The sequence below is a fragment of the Crinia signifera genome, chromosome 3 (assembly GCF_055691185.1).
Source record: "Crinia signifera chromosome 3, ASM5569118v1, whole genome shotgun sequence".
Lineage (NCBI taxonomy): Eukaryota > Metazoa > Chordata > Amphibia > Anura > Myobatrachidae > Crinia > Crinia signifera.
The window spans coordinates 337,347,566-337,363,816 of NC_139219.1; the positions used below are offsets into that span (position 1 = coordinate 337,347,566).

The 16,251-nt window shown below is 35.4% G+C and overlaps 9 non-coding genes across 9 annotated transcripts; 2 read left to right on the plus strand and 7 right to left on the minus strand.

Annotated features, from left to right (window-relative positions):
* Window positions 1–250: 250 nt before the first annotated feature.
* TRNAN-GUU (transfer RNA asparagine (anticodon GUU)) lies at window positions 251–324 on the minus strand. The gene has a single exon. It is a non-coding gene; the product is annotated as a tRNA-Asn (tRNA).
* Window positions 325–1,645: 1,321 nt separating this feature from the next.
* Window positions 1,646–1,719, minus strand: TRNAN-GUU (transfer RNA asparagine (anticodon GUU)). Its single transcript has one exon. It is a non-coding gene; the product is annotated as a tRNA-Asn (tRNA).
* Window positions 1,720–3,565: 1,846 nt separating this feature from the next.
* TRNAN-GUU (transfer RNA asparagine (anticodon GUU)) lies at window positions 3,566–3,639 on the minus strand. Its single transcript has one exon. It is a non-coding gene; the product is annotated as a tRNA-Asn (tRNA).
* A 174-nt stretch (window positions 3,640–3,813) lies between these two features.
* Window positions 3,814–3,885, plus strand: TRNAM-CAU (transfer RNA methionine (anticodon CAU)). The gene has a single exon. It is a non-coding gene; the product is annotated as a tRNA-Met (tRNA).
* Window positions 3,886–5,926: 2,041 nt separating this feature from the next.
* On the minus strand, window positions 5,927–6,000 carry TRNAN-GUU (transfer RNA asparagine (anticodon GUU)). Its single transcript has one exon. It is a non-coding gene; the product is annotated as a tRNA-Asn (tRNA).
* A 174-nt stretch (window positions 6,001–6,174) lies between these two features.
* On the plus strand, window positions 6,175–6,246 carry TRNAM-CAU (transfer RNA methionine (anticodon CAU)). The gene has a single exon. It is a non-coding gene; the product is annotated as a tRNA-Met (tRNA).
* A 1,081-nt stretch (window positions 6,247–7,327) lies between these two features.
* On the minus strand, window positions 7,328–7,401 carry TRNAN-GUU (transfer RNA asparagine (anticodon GUU)). Its single transcript has one exon. It is a non-coding gene; the product is annotated as a tRNA-Asn (tRNA).
* Window positions 7,402–12,121: 4,720 nt separating this feature from the next.
* Window positions 12,122–12,195, minus strand: TRNAY-GUA (transfer RNA tyrosine (anticodon GUA)). The gene has a single exon. It is a non-coding gene; the product is annotated as a tRNA-Tyr (tRNA).
* An 886-nt stretch (window positions 12,196–13,081) lies between these two features.
* On the minus strand, window positions 13,082–13,155 carry TRNAN-GUU (transfer RNA asparagine (anticodon GUU)). The gene has a single exon. It is a non-coding gene; the product is annotated as a tRNA-Asn (tRNA).
* Between the last annotated feature and the right edge of the window lie 3,096 nt (window positions 13,156–16,251).

Sequence of the window (16,251 nt, forward strand, 5' to 3'; positions counted from 1 at the left end):
AAGACTAGATTCAAGTTAGTACCATAAAAAAATTCCTAGACATAGATTTAATAGTCATTATTTTAAAGAGCTTTTGTAAGATTCTTTATCTACTGAAGAACAGAGGAGAAACATTGGTACTTTCTGATGAAGAGTGAAGCTTTCAGGAGCTTCTGTGACTTAAGATCAGGAACACTATACCACAAGAGGTGATTTAATGTTTTAACTTGTCAACATCTAGTTCTCCAAAATGTGACCAAAAAGTCGATTACGTCCCTGGGTGGGATTGAACCACCAACCTTTCGGTTAACAGCCGAACGCGCAAACCGATTGCGCCACAGAGACCCCTCTAAAGTTGTATCAAATTAGTGATCTAAAAATGATTTATAGAAATATGTGTAAAAGGCCAACATCTGGAGATCTTTTGTAAAACTCTTCCTCCATTGAGTAACAAAAAAACAAATTGGTACTTTCTTGTCAAGAGGTAAGCTTTCAGGAGCTGAAGCTGTTTATATGATTAGCAAAGTGGCGCAGCGAAGGCGTGCTGGGCCCAAAAGGTCGATGGATCGAAACCATCCTCTGCCATCTTTGTTTTTTTATAATTATTTGTTGATTAAACCAATACAAAACTGAGATTAATATTTTGGCTCAGTTCTATCTTTTTTATTATGTTAAAAAAGAGATTTAGTAAAACTGTTCATCCATTAAAGAACAAAGAAACACATTGGTACAAACACTAAAAATGTGCTTCAATGGTTTCCTAAAAACTTACCTAATTAACTACTTTTAAGAGGAATTGTATCAGAGAAGTCTAGATATACTGCATAACAAGAGGTGGTTTTACGTTTTAACTTGTCTACCTAAGGTTCTTCAAAATATGATCACAAGGTCAAAAATATCCCTGGGTGGGATTAAACCACAAACCTTTGAGATAGAAACCAAATGTGCTGACTGTTTGTTCCAAGTCAACAAAATAAGACTAGATTCGAATTAGTACCATAAAAAAATTCCTAGACATAGATTTAATAGTCATTATTTTAAAGAGCTTTTGTAAGATTCTTTATCTACTGAAGAACAGAGGAGAAACATTGGTACTTTCTGATGAAGAGTGAAGCTTTCAGGAGCTTCTGTGACTTAAGATCAGGAACACTATACCACAAGAGGTGATTTAATGTTTTAACTTGTCAACATCTAGTTCTCCAAAATGTGACCAAAAAGTCGATTACGTCCCTGGTTGGGATTGAACCACCAACCTTTCGGTTAATAGCCGAACGCGCCACAGAGACCCCTCTAAAGTTGTATCAAATTAGTGATCTAAAAATGATTTATTCTTTAAATATCCCTGGGTGGGATTAAACCACAAACCTTTGAGATAGAAACCAAATGTGCTGACTGATTGTTCCAAGTCAACAAAATAAGACTAGATTCAAGTTAGTACCATAAAAAAATTCCTAGACATAGATTTAATAGTCATTATTTTAAAGAGCTTTTGTAAGATTCTTTATCTACTGAAGAACAGAGGAGAAACATTGGTACTTTCTGATGAAGAGTGAAGCTTTCAGGAGCTTCTGTGACTTAAGATCAGGAACACTATACCACAAGATGTGATTTAATGTTTTAACTTGTCAACATCTAGTTCTCCAAAATGTGACCAAAAAGTCGATTACGTCCCTGGGTGGGATTGAACCACCAACCTTTCGGTTAACAGCCGAACACGCTAACCGATTGCGCCACAGAGACCCCTCTAAACTTGTATCAAATTAGTGATCTAAAAATGATTTATTGAAATATGTGTAAAAGGCCAACATCTGGAGATCTTTTGTAAAACTCTTCCTCCATTGAGTAACAAAAAAACAAATTGGTACTTTCTTGTCAAGAGGTAAGCTTTCAGGAGCTGAAGCTGTTTATATGATTAGCAGAGTGGCGCAGCGGAAGCGTGCTGGGCCCATAACCCAGAGGTCGATGGATCGAAACCATCCTCTGCTATCTTTGTTTTTTTTATAATTATTTGTTGATTAAACCAATACAAAACTGAGATTAATATTTTGGCTCAGTTCTATCTTTTTTATTATGTTAAAAAAGAGATTTAGTAAAACTGTTCATCCATTAAAGAACAAAGAAACACATTGGTACAAACACTTAAATGTGCTTCAATGGTTTCCTAAAAACTTACCTAATTAACTACTTTTAAGAGGAATTGTATCAGAGAAGTCTAGATATACTGCATAACAAGAGGTGGTTTTATGTTTTAACTTGTCTACCTAAGGTTCTTCAAAATATGATCACAAGGTCAAAAATATCCCAGGGTGGGATTAAACCACAAACCTTTGAGATAGAAACCAAATGTGCTGACTGATTGTTCCAAGTCAACAAAATAAGACTAGATTCAAGTTAGTACCATAAAAAAATTCCTAGACATAGATTTAATAGTCATTATTTTAAAGAGCTTTTGTAAGATTCTTTATCTACTGAAGAACAGAGGAGAAACATTGGTACTTTCTGATGAAGAGTGGAGCTTTCAGGAGCTTCTGTGACTTAAGATCAGGAACACTATACCACAAGAGGTGATTTAATGTTTTAACTTGTCAACATCTAGTTCTCCAAAATGTGACCAAAAAGTCGATTACGTCCCTGGGTGGGATTGAACCACCAACCTTTTGGTTAACAGCCGAACACGCTAACCGATTGCGCCACAGAGACCCCTCAAAACTTGTATCAAATTAGTGATCTAAAAATGATTTATTGAAATATGTGTAAAAGGCCAACATCTGGAGATCTTTTGTAAAACTCTTCCTCCATTGAGTAACAAAAAAACAAATTGGTACTTTCTTGTCAAGAGGTAAGCTTTCAGGAGCTGAAGCTGTTTATATGATTAGCAGAGTGGCGCAGCGGAAGCGTGCTGGGCCCATAACCCAGAGGTCGATGGATCGAAACCATCCTCTGCTATCTTTGTTTTTTTTATAATTATTTGTTGATTAAACCAATACAAAACTGAGATTAATATTTTGGCTCAGTTCTATCTTTTTTATTATGTTAAAAAAGAGATTTAGTAAAACTGTTCATCCATTAAAGAACAAAGAAACACATTGGTACAAACACTTAAATGTGCTTCAATGGTTTCCTAAAAACTTACCTAATTAACTACTTTTAAGAGGAATTGTATCAGAGAAGTCTAGATATACTGCATAACAAGAGGTGGTTTTATGTTTTAACTTGTCTACCTAAGGTTCTTCAAAATATGATCACAAGGTCAAAAATATCCCAGGGTGGGATTAAACCACAAACCTTTGAGATAGAAACCAAATGTGCTGACTGATTGTTCCAAGTCAACAAAATAAGACTAGATTCAAGTTAGTACCATAAAAAAATTCCTAGACATAGATTTAATAGTCATTATTTTAAAGAGCTTTTGTAAGATTCTTTATCTACTGAAGAACAGAGGAGAAACATTGGTACTTTCTGATGAAGAGTGAAGCTTTCAGGAGCTTCTGTGACTTAAGATCAGGAACACTATACCACAAGAGGTGATTTAATGTTTTAACTTGTCAACATCTAGTTCTCCAAAATGTGACCAAAAAGTCGATTACGTCCCTGGGTGGGATTGAACCACCAACCTTTCGGTTAACAGCCGAACGCGCTAACCGATTGCGCCACAGAGACCCCTCTAAAGTTGTATCAAATTAGTGATCTAAAAATGATTTATTGAAATATGTGTAAAAGGCCAACATCTGGAGATCTTTTGTAAAACTCTTCCTCCATTGAAGAACAAAAAAACAAATTGGTACTTTCTTGTCAAGAGGTAAGCTTTCAGGAGCTGAAGCTGTTTATATGATTAGCAGAGTGGCGCAGTGGAAGCGTGCTGGGCCCATAACCCAGAGGTCGATGGATCGAAACCATCCTCTGCTATCTTTGTTTTTTTTATAATTATTTGTTGATTAAACCAATACAAAACTGAGATGAATATTTTGGCTCAGTTCTATCTTTTTTATTATGTTAAAAAAGAGATTTAGTAAAACTGTTCATCCATTAAAGAACAAAGAAACACATTGGTACAAACACTTAAATGTGCTTCAATGGTTTCCTAAAAACTTACCTAATTAACTACTTTTAAGAGGAATTGTATCAGAGAAGTCTAGATATACTGCATAACAAGAGGTGGTTTTATGTTTTAACTTGTCTACCTAAGGTTCTTCAAAATATGATCACAAGGTCAAAAATATCCCAGGGTGGGATTAAACCACAAACCTTTGAGATAGAAACCAAATGTGCTGACTGATTGTTCCAAGTCAACAAAATAAGACTAGATTCAAGTTAGTACCATAAAAAAATTCCTAGACATAGATTTAATAGTCATTATTTTAAAGAGCTTTTGTAAGATTCTTTATCTACTGAAGAACAGAGGAGAAACATTGGTACTTTCTGATGAAGAGTGAAGCTTTCAGGAGCTTCTGTGACTTAAGATCAGGAACACTATACCACAAGAGGTGATTTAATGTTTTAACTTGTCAACATCTAGTTCTCCAAAATGTGACCAAAAAGTCGATTACGTCCCTGGGTGGGATTGAACCACCAACCTTTCGGTTAACAGCCGAACGCGCCACAGAGACCCCTCTAAAGTTGTATCAAATTAGTGATCTAAAAATGATTTATTCTTTAAATATCCCTGGGTGGGATTAAACCACAAACCTTTGAGATAGAAACCAAATGTGCTGACTGATTGTTCCAAGTCAACAAAATAAGACTAGATTCAAGTTAGTACCATAAAAAAATTCCTAGACATAGATTTAATAGTCATTATTTTAAAGAGCTTTTGTAAGATTCTTTATCTACTGAAGAACAGAGGAGAAACATTGGTACTTTCTGATGAAGAGTGAAGCTTTCAGGAGCTTCTGTGACTTAAGATCAGGAACACTATACCACAAGAGGTGATTTAATGTTTTAACTTGTCAACATCTAGTTCTCCAAAATGTGACCAAAAAGTCGATTACGTCCCTGGGTGGGATTGAACCACCAACCTTTTGGTTAACAGCCGAACACGCTAACCGATTGCGCCACAGAGACCCCTCAAAACTTGTATCAAATTAGTGATCTAAAAATGATTTATTGAAATATGTGTAAAAGGCCAACATCTGGAGATCTTTTGTAAAACTCTTCCTCCATTGAGTAACAAAAAAACAAATTGGTACTTTCTTGTCAAGAGGTAAGCTTTCAGGAGCTGAAGCTGTTTATATGATTAGCAGAGTGGCGCAGCGGAAGCGTGCTGGGCCCATAACCCAGAGGTCGATGGATCGAAACCATCCTCTGCTATCTTTGTTTTTTTTATAATTATTTGTTGATTAAACCAATACAAAACTGAGATTAATATTTTGGCTCAGTTCTATCTTTTTTATTATGTTAAAAAAGAGATTTAGTAAAACTGTTCATCCATTAAAGAACAAAGAAACACATTGGTACAAACACTTAAATGTGCTTCAATGGTTTCCTAAAAACTTACCTAATTAACTACTTTTAAGAGGAATTGTATCAGAGAAGTCTAGATATACTGCATAACAAGAGGTGGTTTTATGTTTTAACTTGTCTACCTAAGGTTCTTCAAAATATGATCACAAGGTCAAAAATATCCCAGGGTGGGATTAAACCACAAACCTTTGAGATAGAAACCAAATGTGCTGACTGATTGTTCCAAGTCAACAAAATAAGACTAGATTCAAGTTAGTACCATAAAAAAATTCCTAGACATAGATTTAATAGTCATTATTTTAAAGAGCTTTTGTAAGATTCTTTATCTACTGAAGAACAGAGGAGAAACATTGGTACTTTCTGATGAAGAGTGAAGCTTTCAGGAGCTTCTGTGACTTAAGATCAGGAACACTATACCACAAGAGGTGATTTAATGTTTTAACTTGTCAACATCTAGTTCTCCAAAATGTGACCAAAAAGTCGATTACGTCCCTGGGTGGGATTGAACCACCAACCTTTCGGTTAACAGCCGAACGCGCTAACCGATTGCGCCACAGAGACCCCTCTAAAGTTGTATCAAATTAGTGATCTAAAAATGATTTATTGAAATATGTGTAAAAGGCCAACATCTGGAGATCTTTTGTAAAACTCTTCCTCCATTGAAGAACAAAAAAACAAATTGGTACTTTCTTGTCAAGAGGTAAGCTTTCAGGAGCTGAAGCTGTTTATATGATTAGCAGAGTGGCGCAGTGGAAGCGTGCTGGGCCCATAACCCAGAGGTCGATGGATCGAAACCATCCTCTGCTATCTTTGTTTTTTTTATAATTATTTGTTGATTAAACCAATACAAAACTGAGATGAATATTTTGGCTCAGTTCTATCTTTTTTATTATGTTAAAAAAGAGATTTAGTAAAACTGTTCATCCATTAAAGAACAAAGAAACACATTGGTACAAACACTTAAATGTGCTTCAATGGTTTCCTAAAAACTTACCTAATTAACTACTTTTAAGAGGAATTGTATCAGAGAAGTCTAGATATACTGCATAACAAGAGGTGGTTTTATGTTTTAACTTGTCTACCTAAGGTTCTTCAAAATATGATCACAAGGTCAAAAATATCCCAGGGTGGGATTAAACCACAAACCTTTGAGATAGAAACCAAATGTGCTGACTGATTGTTCCAAGTCAACAAAATAAGACTAGATTAAAGTTAGTACCATAAAAAAATTCCTAGACATAGATTTAATAGTCATTATTTTAAAGAGCTTTTGTAAGATTCTTTATCTACTGAAGAACAGAGGAGAAACATTGGTACTTTCTGATGAAGAGTGAAGCTTTCAGGAGCTTCTGTGACTTAAGATCAGGAACACTATACCACAAGAGGTGATTTAATGTTTTAACTTGTCAACATCTAGTTCTCCAAAATGTGACCAAAAAGTCGATTACGTCCCTGGGTGGGATTGAACCACCAACCTTTCGGTTAACAGCCGAACGCGCCACAGAGACCCCTCTAAAGTTGTATCAAATTAGTGATCTAAAAATGATTTATTCTTTAAATATCCCTGGGTGGGATTAAACCACAAACCTTTGAGATAGAAACCAAATGTGCTGACTGATTGTTCCAAGTCAACAAAATAAGACTAGATTCAAGTTAGTACCATAAAAAAATTCCTAGACATAGATTTAATAGTCATTATTTTAAAGAGCTTTTGTAAGATTCTTTATCTACTGAAGAACAGAGGAGAAACAATGGTACTTTCTGATGAAGAGTGAAGCTTTCAGGAGCTTCTGTGACTTAAGATCAGGAACACTATACCACAAGAGGTGATTTAATGTTTTAACTTGTCAACATCTAGTTCTCCAAAATGTGACCAAAAAGTCGATTACGTCCCTGGGTGGGATTGAACCACCAACCTTTCGGTTAACAGCCGAACGCGCTAACCGATTGCGCCACAGAGACCCCTCTAAAGTTGTTTCAAATTAGTGATCTAAAAATGATTTATTGAAATATGTGTAAAAGGCCAACATCTGGAGATCTTTTGTAAAACTCTTCGTCCATTGAAGAACAAAAAAACAAATTGGTACTTTCTTGTCAAGAGGTAACTTTCAGGAGCTGAAGCTGTTTATATGATTAGCAGAGTGGCGCAGCGGAAGCGTGGTGGGCCCATAACCCAGAGGTCGATGGATCGAAACCATCCTCTGCTATCTTTGTTTTTTTATAATTATTTGTTGATTAAACCAATACAAAACTGAGATTAATATTTTGGCTCAGTTCTATCTTTTTTATTATGTTAAAAAAGAGATTTAGTAAAACTGTTCATCCATTAAAGAACAAAGAAACACATTGGTACAAACACTAAAATGTGCTTCAATGGTTTCCTAAAAACTTACCTAATTAACTACTTTTAAGAGGAATTGTATCAGAGAAGTCTAGATATACTGCATAACAAGAGGTGGTTTTATGTTTTAACTTGTCTACCTAAGGTTCTTCAAAATATGATCACAAGGTCAAAAATATCCCTGGGTGGGATTAAACCACAAACCTTTGAGATAGAAACCAAATGTGCTGACTGATTGTTCCAAGTCAACAAAATAAGACTAGATTCAAGTTAGTACCATAAAAAAAATCCTAGACATAGATTTAATAGTCATTATTTTAAAGAGCTTTTGTAAGATTCTTTATCTACTGAAGAACAGAGGAGAAACATTGGTACTTTCTGATGAAGACTGAAGCTTTCAGGACCTTCTGTGACTTAAGATCAGGAACAATATACCACAAGAGGTGATTTAATGTTTTAACTTGTCAACATCTAGTTCTCCAAAATGTGACCAAAAAGTTGATTACGTCCCTGGGTGCGATTAACCACCAACCTTTCGGTTAACAGCCGAACGCGCTAACCGATTGCGCCACAGAGACCCCTCTAAAGTTGTATCAAATTAGTGATCTAAAAATGATTTATTGAAATATGTGTAAAAGGCCAACATCTGGAGATCTTTTGTAAAACTCTTCCTCCATTGAAGAACAAAAAAACAAATTGGTACTTTCTTGTCAAGAGGTAAGCTTTCAGGAGCTGAAGCTGTTTATATGATTAGCAGAGTGGCGCAGCGGAAGCGTGCTGGGCCCATAACCCAGAGGTCGATGGATCGAAACCATCCTCTGCTATCTTTGTTTTTTTATAATTATTTGTTGATTAAACCAATACAAAACTGAGATTAATATTTTGGCTCAGTTCTATCTTTTTTATTATGTTAAAAAAGAGATTTAGTAAAACTGTTCATCCATTAAAGAACAAAGAAACACATTGGTACAAACACTAAAATGTGCTTCAATGGTTTCCTAAAAACTTACCTAATTAACTACTTTTAAGAGGAATTGTATCAGAGAAGTCTAGATATACTGCATAACAAGAGGTGGTTTTATGTTTTAACTTGTCTACCTAAGGTTCTTCAAAATATGATCACAAGGTCAAAAATATCCCTGGGTGGGATTAAACCACAAACCTTTGAGATAGAAACCAAATGTGCTGACTGTTTGTTCCAAGTCAACAAAATAAGACTAGATTCAAGTTAGTACCATAAAAAAATTCCTAGACATAGATTTAATAGTCATTATTTTAAAGAGCTTTTGTAAGATTCTTTATCTACTGAAGAACAGAGGAGAAACATTGGTACTTTCTGATGAAGAGTGAAGCTTTCAGGAGCTTCTGTGACTTAAGATCAGGAACACTATACCACAAGAGGTGATTTCATGTTTTAACTTGTCAACATCTAGTTCTCCAAAATGTGACCAAAAAGTCAATTACGTCCCTGGGTGCGATTGAACCACCAACCTTTCGGTTAACAGCCGAACGCGCTAACTGATTGCGCCACTGAGACCCCTCTAAAGTTGTATCAAATTAGTGATCTAAAAATGATTTATTGAAATATGTGTAAAAGGCCAACATCTGGAGATCTTTTGTAAAACTCTTCCTCCATTGAAGAACAAAAAAACAAATTGGTACTTTCTTGTCAAGAGGTAAGCTTTCAGGAGCTGAAGCTGTATATATGATTAGCAGAGTGGCGCAGCGGAAGCGTGCTGGGCCCATAACCCAGAGGCCGATGGATCGAAACCATCCTCTGCTATCTTTGTTTTTTTATAATTATTTGTTGATTAAACCAATACAAAACTGAGATTAATATTTTGGCTCAGTTCTATCTTTTTTATTATGTTAAAAAAGAGATTTAGTAAAACTGTTCATCCATTAAAGAACAAAGAAACACATTGGTACAAACACTAAAATGTGCTTCAATGGTTTCCTAAAAACTTACCTAATTAACTACTTTTAAGAGGAATTGTATCAGAGAAGTCTAGATATACTGCATAACAAGAGGTGGTTTTATGTTTTAACTTGTCTACCTAAGGTTCTTCAAAATATGATCACAAGGTCAAAAATATCCCTGGGTGGGATTAAACCACAAACCTTTGAGATAGAAACCAAATGTGCTGACTGATTGTTCCAAGTCAACAAAATAAGACTAGATTCAAGTTAGTACCATAAAAAAAATCCTAGACATAGATTTAATAGTCATTATTTTAAAGAGCTTTTGTAAGATTCTTTATCTACTGAAGAACAGAGGAGAAACATTGGTACTTTCTGATGAAGACTGAAGCTTTCAGGAGCTTCTGTGACTTAAGATCAGGAACAATATACCACAAGAGGTGATTTAATGTTTTAACTTGTCAACATCTAGTTCTCCAAAATGTGACCAAAAAGTTGATTACGTCCCTGGGTGCGATTGAACCACCAACCTTTCGGTTAACAGCCGAACGCGCTAACCGATTGCGCCACAGAGACCCCTCTAAAGTTGTATCAAATTAGTGATCTAAAAATGATTTATTGAAATATGTGTAAAAGGCCAACATCTGGAGATCTTTTGTAAAACTCTTCCTCCATTGAAGAACAAAAAAACAAATTGGTACTTTCTTGTCAAGAGGTAAGCTTTCAGGAGCTGAAACTGTTTATATGATTAGCAGAGTGGCGCAGCGGAAGCGTGCTGGGCCCATAACCCAGAGGTCGATGGATCGAAACCATCCTCTGCTATCTTTGTTTTTTTATAATTATTAGTTGATTAAACCAATACAAAACTGAGATTAATATTTTGGCTCGGTTCTATCTTTTTTATTATGTTAAAAAAGAGATTTAGTAAAACTGTTCATCCATTAAAGAACAAAGAAACACATTGGTACAAACACTAAAATGTGCTTCAATGGTTTCCTAAAAACTTACCTAATTAACTACTTTTAAGAGGAATTGTATCAGAGAAGTCTAGATATACTGCATAACAAGAGGTGGTTTTATGTTTTAACTTGTCTACCTAAGGTTCTTCAAAATATGATCACAAGGTCAAAAATATCCCTGGGTGGGATTAAACCACAAACCTTTGAGATAGAAACCAAATGTGCTGACTGATTGTTCCAAGTCAACAAAATAAGACTAGATTCAAGTTAGTACCATAAAAAAATTCCTAGACATAGATTTAATAGTCATTATTTTAAAGAGCTTTTGTAAGATTCTTTATCTACTGAAGAACAGAGGAGAAACATTGGTACTTTCTGATGAAGAGTGAAGCTTTCAGGAGCTTCTGTGACTTAAGATCAGGAACACTATACCACAAGAGGTGATTTCATGTTTTAACTTGTCAACATCTAGTTCTCCAAAATGTGACCAAAAAGTCAATTACGTCCCTGGGTGCGATTGAACCACCAACCTTTCGGTTAACAGCCGAACGCGCTAACTGATTGCGCCACTGAGACCCCTCTAAAGTTGTATCAAATTAGTGATCTAAAAATGATTTATTGAAATATGTGTAAAAGGCCAACATCTGGAGATCTTTTGTAAAACTCTTCCTCCATTGAAGAACAAAAAAACAAATTGGTACTTTCTTGTCAAGAGGTAAGCTTTCAGGAGCTGAAGCTGTATATATGATTAGCAGAGTGGCGCAGCGGAAGCGTGCTGGGCCCATAACCCAGAGGCCGATGGATCGAAACCATCCTCTGCTATCTTTGTTTTTTTTATAATTATTTGTTGATTAAACCAATACAAAACTGAGATTAATATTTTGGCTCAGTTCTATCTTTTTTATTATGTTAAAAAAGAGATTTAGTAAAACTGTTCATCCATTAAAGAACAAAGAAACACATTGGTACAAACACTAAAATGTGCTTCAATGGTTTCCTAAAAACTTACCTAATTAACTACTTTTAAGAGGAATTGTATCAGAGAAGTCTAGATATACTGCATAACAAGAGGTGGTTTTATGTTTTAACTTGTCTACCTAAGGTTCTTCAAAATATGATCACAAGGTCAAAAATATCCCTGGGTGGGATTAAACCACAAACCTTTGAGATAGAAACCAAATGTGCTGACTGATTGTTCCAAGTCAACAAAATAAGACTAGATTCAAGTTAGTACCATAAAAAAATTCCTAGACATAGATTTAATAGTCATTATTTTAAAGAGCTTTTGTAAGATTCTTTATCTACTGAAGAACAGAGGAGAAACATTGGTACTTTCTGATGAAGAGTGAAGCTTTCAGGAGCTTCTGTGACTTAAGATCAGGAACACTATACCACAAGAGGTGATTTAATGTTTTAACTTGTCAACATCTAGTTCTCCAAAATGTGACCAAAAAGTTGATTACGTCCCTGGGTGGGATTGAACCACCAACCTTTCGGTTTACAGCCGAACGCGCTAACCGATTGCGCCACAGAGACCCCTCTAAAGTTGTATCAAATTAGTGATCTAAAAATGATTTATTGAAATATGTGTAAAAGGCCAACATCTGGAGATCTTTTGTAAAACTCTTCTTCCATTGAAGAACAAAAAAACAAATTGGTACTTTCTTGTCAAGAGGTAAGCTTTCAGGAGCTGAAGCTGTTTATATGATTAGCAGAGTGGCGCAGCGGAAGCGTGCTGGGCCCATAACCCAGAGGTCGATGGATCGAAACCATCCTCTGCTATCTTTGTTTTTTTTATAATTATTTGTTGATTAAACCAATACAAAACTGAGATTAATATTTTGGCTCAGTTCTATCTTTTTTATTATGTTAAAAAAGAGATTTAGTAAAACTGTTCATCCATTAAAGAACAAAGAAACACATTGGTACAAACACTAAAATGTGCTTCAATGGTTTCCTAAAAACTTACGTAATTAACTACTTTTAAGAGGAATTGTATCAGTGAAGTCTAGATATACTGCATAACAAGAGGTGGTTTTATGTTTTAACTCGTCTACCTAATTTTCTTCAAAATATGATCACACGGTCAAAAATATCCCTGGGTGGGATTAAACCACAAACCTTTGAGATAGAAACCAAATGTGCTGACTGATTGTTCCAAGTCAACAAAATAAGACTAGATTCAAGTTAGTACCATAAAAAAATTCCTAGACATAGATTTAATAGTCATTATTTTAAAGAGCTTTTGTAAGATTCTTTATCTACTGAAGAACAGAGGAGAAACATTGGTACTTTCTGATGAAGAGTGAAGCTTTCAGGAGCTTCTGTGACTTAAGATCAGGAACACTATACCACAAGAGGTGATTTCATGTTTTAACTTGTCAACATCTAGTTCTCCAAAATGTGACCAAAAAGTCACTTACGTCCCTGGGTGGGATTGAACCACCAACCTTTCGGTTAACAGCCGAACGCGCTAACCGATTGCGCCACAGAGACCCCTCTAAAGTTGTATCAAATTAGTGATCTAAAAATGATTTATTGAAATATGTGTCAAAGGCCAACATCTGGAGATCTTTTGTAAAACTCTTCCTCCATTGAAGAACAAAAAAACAAATTGGTACTTTCTTGTCAAGAGGTAAGCTTTCAGGAGCTGAAGCTGTTTATATGATTAGCAGAGTGGCGCAGCGGAAGCGTGCTGGGCCCATAACCCAGAGGTCGATGGATCGAAACCATCCTCTGCTATCTTTGTTTTTTTATAATTATTTGTTGATTTAACCAATACAAAACTGAGATTAATATTTTGGCTCAGTTCTATCTTTTTTATTATGTTAAAAAAGAGATTTAGTAAAACTGTTCATCCATTAAAGAACAAAGAAACACATTGGTACAAACACTAAAATGTGCTTCAATGGTTTCCTAAAAACTTACGTAATTAACTACTTTTAAGAGGAATTGTATCAGTGAAGTCTAGATATACTGCATAACAAGAGGTGGTTTTATGTTTTAACTTGTCTACCTAAGGTTCTTCAAAATATGATCACACGGTCAAAAATATCCCTGGGTGGGATTAAACCACAAACCTTTGAGATAGAAACCAAATGTGCTGACTGATTGTTCCAAGTCAACAAAATAAGACTAGATTCAAGTTAGTACCATAAAAAAATTCCTAGACATAGATTTAATAGTCATTATTTTAAAGAGCTTTTGTAAGATTCTTTATCTACTGAAGAACAGAGGAGAAACATTGGTACTTTCTGATGAAGAGTGAAGCTTTCAGGAGCTTCTGTGACTTAAGATCAGGAACACTATACCACAAGAGGTGATTTAATGTTTTAACTTGTCAACATCTAGTTCTCCAAAATGTGACCAAAGAGTTGATTACGTCCCTGGGTTGGATTGAACCACCAACTTTTCGGTTAACAGCCGAACGCGCTAACCGATTGCGCCACAGAGACCCCTCTAAAGTTGTATCAAATTAGTGATCTAAAAATGATTTATTGAAATATGTGTAAAAGGCCAACATCTGGAGATCTTTTGTAAAACTCTTCCTCCATTGAAGAACAAAAAAACAAATTGGTACTTTCTTGTCAAGAGGTAAGCTTTCAGGAGCTGAAGCTGTTTATATGATTAGCAGAGTGGCGCAGCGGAAGCGTGCTGGGCCCATAACCCAGAGGTCGATGGATCGAAACCATCCTCTGCTATCTTTGTTTTTTTATAATTATTTGTTGATTAAACCAATACAAAACTGAGATTAATATTTTGGCTCAGTTCTATCTTTTTTATTATGTTAAAAAAGAGATTTAGTAAAACTGTTCATCCATTAAAGAACAAAGAAACACTTTGGTACAAACACTAAAATGTGCTTCAATGGTTTCCTGAAAAAATTACCTAATTAACTACTTTTAAGAGGAATTGTATCAGAGAAGTCTAGATATACTGCATAACAAGAGGTGGTTTTATGTTTTAACTTGTCTACCTAAGATTCTTCAAAATATGATCACACGGTCAAAAATATCCCTGGGTGGGATTAAACCACAAATCTTTGAGATAGAAACCAAATGTGCTGACTGATTGTTCCAAGTCAACAAAATAAGACTAGATTCAAGTTAGTACCATAAAAAAATTCCTAGACATAGATTTAATAGTCATTATTTTAACCCCTTCCTGACAGAGCCAGTTTTTGCGTTCCTGACAGAGCCCTTTTTTTCAAATCTGACATGTCTCACTTAAGTGGGGATAACTTTTTTTTGCTTTTACTTATCCCAGTGATTTTGAGATTGTTTTTTCGTGACACATTGTACTTCAAATTAGTGGTAAATTTGGGTCGATACAGTCTGTGTTTTTTTGTGAAAAATACCAAAATATCGTGAAAAAATGGAAAATTTAGCGATTTGCAAAATGTTAAATTTTCTGCTTGTGAGACAAATAATCTTACCACTCAAAATAGTGAATAACTAACATAGACCATATGTCTACTTTATGTTGACATCATTATTTCAACTTCCTTTTAATTTTTTGGGACACTAGGAGGCTTACAATATGAATAGCAAATTCTCAAATTTTCAAGAAAATTTCAAACACTGATTTTTTTAGGGACCAGTTCAGTTCTGATGTGACTTTGAGGGACTTGTATGTGAGACACCCCCATAAATGATGCCATTTCAAAAACTGCACCCCTCACAGTATTCAAAACAGCATTTTGGAAGTTTGTTAACCCTTTAGGTGTTTCACAGGAATTAAAACAAAGTGTAGGTGAAATTTCAAAATTTCTTTTTTTTTGCAGATTTGCAATTTTAATACATTTTTCTAAGGAACACAGTACATTTTACTAGAGAAATGTGACTGAAAATTGATTCCCCCAATTCTTTTGTTTTCATAAATATCCTATATGTGGCCCTAGTGTGCACGGTGACCAAACCACAGGCTTCATAATAGAAGGAGCACCTACTTGATTTTGGAGCCTCCTTTTTATGAGATTATTTTTTAGGCACCATGTAGGTTTCTAGGCACCATAAGATGCTAAAAGTTAGGAACCCCCCCACAAGTGACCCCATTTTGCAAACTACACCCCTCAGGGAATTCATCTAGGGGTATAGTGTACATTTCAAACCCCCAGGGGTTTCACCAATTGTGGTACAACTGGGCAGTGAAAATGAAAAATTATTTTTTTTACACAAAAATACAGTTCTGGCTCCAAATTTGTCATTTTCAGAAGGTATGAAGGAGACAAAGCACCCCAAAATCTGTGCCCCAATTTCTCCCGAGTACGGCAATGCCTCACATGTGACCAAAAAATACCAGTTGGGTGCATGGCAGGACTCAGAAGGGAAGGAGTGATTTTTGGATTTTGCAGCTCAGATTCTGGTGGAATTTTGGTGGGTGCTATGTCGCATTAGCAAGACCCCCAAAGCACCAATACAGTGGAACCCCCCCACAAGTCACCACATATTGAAAACTACACCCCTCAGGGAATTCATCTAGGGGTATAGTGTACATTTCAAACCCCCAGGGGTTTCACAAATTTTGATACAAGTGGGCAGTGAAAATGAAAAATTACATTTTTTTACACAAAAATGCAGTTCTGGCTCAAAA